The sequence below is a fragment of the Palaemon carinicauda genome, chromosome 21, assembly GCF_036898095.1.
Source record: "Palaemon carinicauda isolate YSFRI2023 chromosome 21, ASM3689809v2, whole genome shotgun sequence".
NCBI classification, from domain to species: domain Eukaryota; kingdom Metazoa; phylum Arthropoda; class Malacostraca; order Decapoda; family Palaemonidae; genus Palaemon; species Palaemon carinicauda.
Genome location: NC_090745.1, coordinates 7817736 through 7825050, shown reverse-complemented (window position 1 = coordinate 7825050; position 7315 = coordinate 7817736). Strand labels below are relative to the sequence as shown.

At 35.9% G+C, this 7315-nt stretch overlaps 1 long non-coding RNA gene across 1 annotated transcript in view; it reads left to right on the top strand.

Annotated features, from left to right (window-relative positions):
• The window catches only part of LOC137614623 (uncharacterized), a 6783-nt gene extending 540 nt beyond the window's left edge, over positions 1–6243 (top strand). Inside the window, exon 2 of the long non-coding RNA XR_011039099.1 lies at positions 5953–6243. This is a non-coding gene — a long non-coding RNA (uncharacterized lncRNA). The remainder of the gene's footprint in view (positions 1–5952) is intronic.
• The last annotated feature ends 1072 nt before the right edge of the window (positions 6244–7315 follow it).

Below are 7315 nucleotides of genomic sequence, written 5' to 3'. Positions count from 1 at the left end.
TTCTAAGGGGGATGCGAGTGCGTATTTAAGAGGTGTTTCATTTCAGGAAGCAGTTACTTGGGATGATTTCAAAGTTAGGTTACGCGCGATCTATGGGGGTGAAGAAGCTTTGGATGTGGTGTTAACGTTACGAAATACACTTAATCAAGCCACTATGAATCGGCTTAATGTTGTTGAGAGAGCAGCTCTCATAGCTGATAGGCTTAACGAATATCAGGACATTTTAGGTAATTCCACTTGGGTTACTAACGATAATATCTCCGTGAAAGATTTTTTACGATTAATGTATTTAACTTGCATGACACTTATGTTGCCTGAAGCTTTAGTGCGGTGCTTTGATAAGAAGTTAATGCCTGCAAGTACGGAATTGGATGTCTATAAACAGATAAAGAAGCACATGTCCAAGTGTCCAGATCTCGATCCCGTGTTAACTCAAGTTTTTGCTAAGAATGAAACAAAACCACAAACAGTGAACGTAATTAATAATCCAGTAGCGGGAGTGACGTGTTACAACTGCAAACGTCAAGGTCACATAAGCGCAGACTGTAGAACGAAATTTTGTTCAGTTCACAACACAGGATCACATTCTTATAGTCAATGTTACGCGCGTAAGACACAACAATATCCTAGAAATACACAGTCAATTCCACAGTCAGTTCCATATGGAAATAAAAAGAAAAATCCTCATTTTAACAATAAGAAGAAACAACAAAATGTCAATGCAGTTCAGAGTCCGAAACAAACAAACACTTCTTCAAATATCGCTGAGCCTGGGCCGTCAAACCAGACCTCGCAAAGTCAGCCTAATTTTCAGAATGTGCAGAACAAAGCAAATACCACATAGTTAACTCTAGAGGGGAAGAGAGTGATGTTGGGTCAAGGTCATTTATGTCAACATCAATAGTATTGAATAATCAATTTAATGTTTTATCAGATAAATGTGAGACAATAGATTTTCCTATGAAACACACGGCCGAATTAAGTAAAACAGTGCATGCTCCCGTAGATTTGCAACGAATTCATACAATAATAAGCCAAAATGAGTTACGGCCAACCTTATATGCTGTAAATTTAGAACACAAATCCTTTACGTTATTTTTTGACTCTGGTAGTCCACGTAATATTATGGATTTGAAGACGCATCATTTGTTGTTTTCGAACTTTCCGATTGAAAAATCAGGAATCAGACTTTCAGGTATAGGAAATAATGAATTAAACGTCATAGGCATAACTCATATTCAGTTCAGAGTCGGTAATCGCACGTTTGCCGATACATTTGTTGTTGTGAAAAACATTAATATGTATCCAGCTGTAATTATAGGATACCCATCTATGGGAAATCAAAACATTATCTTAGCTCCTGCAAAGCACGGCGTGTATATCAAAGGGAAATTCTATAAGTCTTCTAATACTTTAAAGTCTGTTTTGGATAATAAGGAGACGACAAATGTAACCGTAACGTACGTTGAAGAACCAATAACTTGTCTCACTAATAAAGAAATAATACACGCGACCCAGCAGAATTCTCGTTCACCCGTAATATCATCTTGCACGCAATATATCGAACCAAACATACCTTCGAATTTAATAGTGCAAATAAAGAAAACACTACCGGGATCTGAAATATTAATCCTTTCCGATACTTTGAAAACCAACGGATTGTCTGTCACACAAGCTATTTATACAGTAGGCTCACATCAGCAATGTAATATCGAAGTCTGTAATCATTTAAATAACACTTTAGTAATTCACAAAAATCAACATATCTTGGATGTAGAAGTTTATAAACATCGTATTCTTACCGTTGCTGAAATCAATCACTCTCAATCAGTTGCGGATGAATCCCTTTTACGATCTATTAAAAATAAAATCAGTAAGGACATTCAAGACGAAGAAATTCAGCAGAAAATTTTTGAACTTTTAAATAAATATACAGATGTCTTTTCCACTACGGATGGATCCTTAGGGAAAACAGATGTGATCGAGCATCAAATAAGGTTAAAAGACAAACAGAAAATTATATATGTACCCTCGTACAGACTCCCTATGAAATTCCAGAATGAAATAAATGATGAAGTAGGTAAAATGTTAGAGGAAGGAGTCATTAGAAAATCAAATAGCCCTTATAATTTTCCTTTAATAGTTGTACCGAAAAAAGATCGAACATGGCGTATCTGTGTCGACTTTCGTCGTCTAAACGAGGAAACGATCCCTGATCGATTCCCAGTGCCATGTACTGACGATATTTTGTCTTTGTTAGGTCAGAATAAATATTTTACCAGTTTGGACTTACTTAAAGGCTTTCACCAGATATCATTAGAAGAAGATAGTATCCCATACACAGCCTTCAGCACAGCCAGGGGACATTATGAATTTTTACGGATGCCTTTTGGTTTACGTTGTGCTCCTATAACATTTACAAGAATGATTAACATAGTGTTTGGAGACTTGTTAGGGGATATATTGCATGCCTATATGGATGATCTTGTAATCTTTTCCAACACCTTAGAAGAACATCTACGTAAGTTAGAACTAGTACTACAGAGATTAAGACAACATAACTTAAGGGTAAAGATTAGTAAGTGTGAATTTTTCAAAACAGAATTAGTATATTTGGGTTTCATGGTGTCAAGCCAAGGTCTTAAAGTAGTCCATGATAAGGTGTCGGCTATACGTAATTTTCCCATACCTACTAATGTCAAGGGAATACAGCAATTTCTGGGTTGTAGTGGATATTACAGGCGTTTTATACGCAACTATTCAATAATAGCCGCTCCTTTAACTGATCTTACGAAGAAGGGCGTAGATTTCATATGGTCTGAGCAACATCAACAGGCGTTTAATACTTTGAAAGATGAACTGTGTAGTTCTCCTATCTTAAAATTTCCTGACTTCGGTAAGGAATTCTTCATTGCAACAGACGCCTCAGACTTAGGAGTGGGAGGGGTATTGCTTCAGCAATATGATAAACAGTTTTTCCCGATAGCTTTCTATTCTCGAAAATTGAGAACTTCCGAAAGTAAATATGCAGTAATAGACAAGGAAGGACTAGCTATTGTTAATTCGCTAGTGCATTTTAAGTTCATAATTTACGGTTATCCCGTTAAGGTTCTTACTGACCATAAACCACTAACAGAGTTCTTTAAAGGCTTCAATCACAGCCCTAAACGAACTCGGTGGCATTTAATCATTCAAGATTTTGGCGCAAGAATCGGGTATTTACCTGGGAAAGCAAATATCATTGCGGATGCATTATCACGCAACCCCGTGTCATCTTGTACGGAGTCTTTAGCTGAATTAATAGATATATCAACATCCATGCCTATTGTAAAAACAATATCTGAACAAGAAGATTTAGGCTGGAGTGCTGAATTGTTACAGACTGAGCAAAGAAAAGATCAGAAAATAGAAACAATTATAAATGCTTTGAAAGGCAATCATAAAGAAAAAGAATATATAAAGTATAAGCAGCAGAATTATGTAATCAAAGATAATATTCTGTGTAGGACTGTGACAAGGAAAACCCGCAATACACCACATGTAACTAACGACCAGGTAGTAGTACCAAACTCACTTGTTTCCACTGTCCTGAATTGGTTGCATTCAAATCCATTACATGGACACCCTGGGTTCTCATTAATGTCACAGAAAGCCAAATCATTGTTTTATTGGCATACAATGCTTACAGATATAAAAAGACACATAGCTAATTGTCGCACATGTCAGGAAAACAAAGGGCATACGAAAACACCTGTTAGCTTAGGAACTTATCCTGTTCCCAATCAACCCTTTGAAAGAATACATTTAGATTTGTTAACAGGATTTTACGAGTCAGACAGAGGGAATAAGCACCTCTTAGTAATTATAGATGCTTTAACTCGATATACAGAACTAATAGCGCTTAAAACTAAAACTGCGATTGAATGCGCTAGGAAGTTTTACGAGTGTTACATTTGTAAACATGGAATTCCACACATGATAATCTCAGACTCGGGTGGTGAATTTAATAATCACTTTCTTACCTCATTGTGTGAATTCCTCAAAATAAAGAAGATCAATACCATGATATATCACCCAGAGTCGAATGGGCTAGTGGAAAGAGCAAATAGGAAGATATTAAATATATTAAGGGTAACACTAGGGGGATCAGACCCCAACTGGGATATTGCAATACCGGCGGCACTGAGTACTCTGAATCATTCATATCATATATCAATTAAAATGTCACCGCATGAAGCATTGTATGGTACCCCAGTTAGAACACCTTTCCATGTATTAACGCCTACAACTAATCTATCAAATCCTTTAAAAGAATGTATAAATGCAAGTATAAGTCGATATGATATCCTTCGAAAGAATTTAGAAGAATCACAAATCATAATGAAAAGGAATCATGATAAAATAGCGAAACCAACTAAAACATATACCGTGGGTGATAACATCTATATTCAAATCAATGTCAGAAAAGGGCTCAACTATAAACTAACACCTAAGTTTGAAGGCCCATTTAACATTTTGGAAATATTAACGGCCAATAGGTTTAGAATTCAAAATGTAGCCCAACCCACGGATGAGAGAATAGTACCATTGTCTCACATAAGAAATTAAAAAGAAGTGAGGAAAAATTTTAATTTCAATTTAAAAGTTTTCTTTTTAATACAGGAGTAATTACATATGTTTTTTCTCGTTACAGGTTTCCAAGATGAATTTTTTGTTGTTGGGAGTGATATTGTTCGCTCAGACATTTTTTTCGTATGGGATGAGTTCTAAGACTAAGAATATATATTTTAAATATGGAAATATAGTTGAAAGACAAGAAGACATTTTTATTACATCAACCAACGTAATTGTCGAAGTGCATATGCAAGCAATTTTTCTTCAAGAGAATGATGTCACTAGCTTAAGAACCGCCATTTCAAGGTTTTCTGCATCATTGGATGAGTTGCATAGGAGACATTTTCATTTGACTACTAAGAGTTTGCTTAGCTCAACATTAAAAATTGCAGAGATGCTATCTGATGACTTAAAGAATAAGACTGGAGAGACAGGATCTTTGGCTTATGACCTTTTGATGTGGACTGTAGGACACGAACAAAAAGAAAGACGGAATCCGTTCATTTATGCTGCATTAAGCATCTTTGGGTCTGTTGCAAGTTTAGGTTTAGGACTTTCCAATCGTCTTAAAATTAGTAATCAAAATAAGAAAATTGAGTTCTTGACTCATAAAGATGAATTGATTATGTCAGAACTAAGGGATCAGTTAGCTTCAATCAATAAAATTATGGATTTGTTAAATGAACATTCAGATAATATCGTTCAAATTATGGAAGTACAGGATTTGTTAGCAACATTAACGTATTATGATTCAAAGATAGATCACATACATAACAGAATTGCACATTTCATTGAGAAATCCAAGGATTATGTAGAAGCTATCACGTTAGCAACTAAAGGTGTATTGTCGCCCCATTTGTTGCCTATACGTTACTTAAAATTAGTTCTGGAGAACACTAGGGATAAACTAGGCTATGTTCCTTTGTTAGACGAACATAGGTTAGAATTTTATTACAGCCTAATTACAGTAAACGTAGATAATAACAAGATTAGGATTACAATTCCCTTTGATTCTTCTGATGCCTGGCAATCTTACAGGATATCACCATTTCCGACTTTCATGACGAATCACTCAAATCCAGTAATATCCAGTTTGACAGGACACGTATTGATTTCCCCAGACAAGGAAACATATACGGTCATTAAAGACTTAAATCAATTAACTCACTGTTCAGACGCAATGGATAGAAAAATATGTACAGCTGACTCATTTGAATTCCGTAAAAACTTGATGGATTCATGCGAGTTAGGTATAGTGCTAGACGGTGCTCTCTCCCATACAAGTGAAAATTGTCTGGATAAGCTTTATCCCTTTGACAATAAAGAATTCAATTGCAGACTAAATAATGGCTCGTGGATACGATACGACAAGGACGGCTTCAATATATCATGCCCTGACGGATCCACATCCCACAACCACATCTTCGTCGCAGCAGATGGCTGTATCGGGACTTCCCCGAATTCCATGGTGACTGGCCTACGGACAATCATCAGAGAACGTGCTTACTTCGCGAATTTCACGTGGACCTCTACAACGCCCGCACTTCCTCTCCCCTATAAAGGAAGTGTGGCGAAACACTTAATGAAACTTACCGAAAAGGACCACCTGTCGCCGACTTACAAAGAGATTCTTCACCCCATAATACTGGCTAGTTTGTGTTTCACGGTGATGATATTTATCGCCGTGAACATCCTTGTTTGGCGTAGGTTACGGCACAGCAAGCAGCTACAAAGGAATGAGTTGCATAGCCCTGACAATACCCCCTATTTAATCCAGTTCAAAGCTGTATGAGTGGCCACCTCATTCGCTAAGGGAGTAATTTGTCGGATTGATGTTTGTATGAAAAGCTGATTAGTACGCTAGTAATATGTAATTAAAGAAATTCTCTACATTTGCATTGTTAAAAATACATTTAAAATAACATTTAAAAAAATGAATAAAATAAAAAAGGATATAAATCATTTTTTCTCTCGGCATCTAATAAAAAATATATAAGCCGGAATGTTAAAAAAGAAAAGAGAAAAAAAAAAAAAGAAAAATATATAAGATATATAACAGAATCTATGGGCATCTAATAAAATGTATCAGCCCTATATATAAATATATATATATGTACGAAACCGTGGTACGTGTACGTACCAGGAATTCGTATTTGTGCACTGAATGTTGAGTATCTTGTTTCTGACAAAGGTATCAAGTTACCGAATCATTTGTAAGTCAGAATTTGTTTTGTTTTTTGGTACCATGTAATCATTTGCTAGCAATGTACCATATGTATGATCTTGGTTTTATCATGCATTTTTCTTTTTGCTTTGGTAATATCTTTTTTTGTATGCGTTATTGTTATTAGTTTTGGTGTGCCTGTTTGGACATTCGTCCTCAGTTGGATATAGCTAGTTTTGGACAATGAATGATACGTATGTCCAGTCACACCTAATAACCATGTTTCGGCTTGTTGTTAAATTTTTGTAAAAAAATTGAGATAGCTGGCCGAGCATATGTAATGATTAGAATATTAATATTACATGTTTAAAACAAATGACGTAATATGTCATGTTGGTTGGAAGAGCTGGCCGTGAGATTTGCTATGGTCAACTCAAATTGTGTACAGGATGTAAGATGCTGAGTTGTCATTCTTTCTTAGTGTCAACACATTAACTCTTCGTGTGAAAGTTTGTGACGTCACCGGATGCAGGTGTC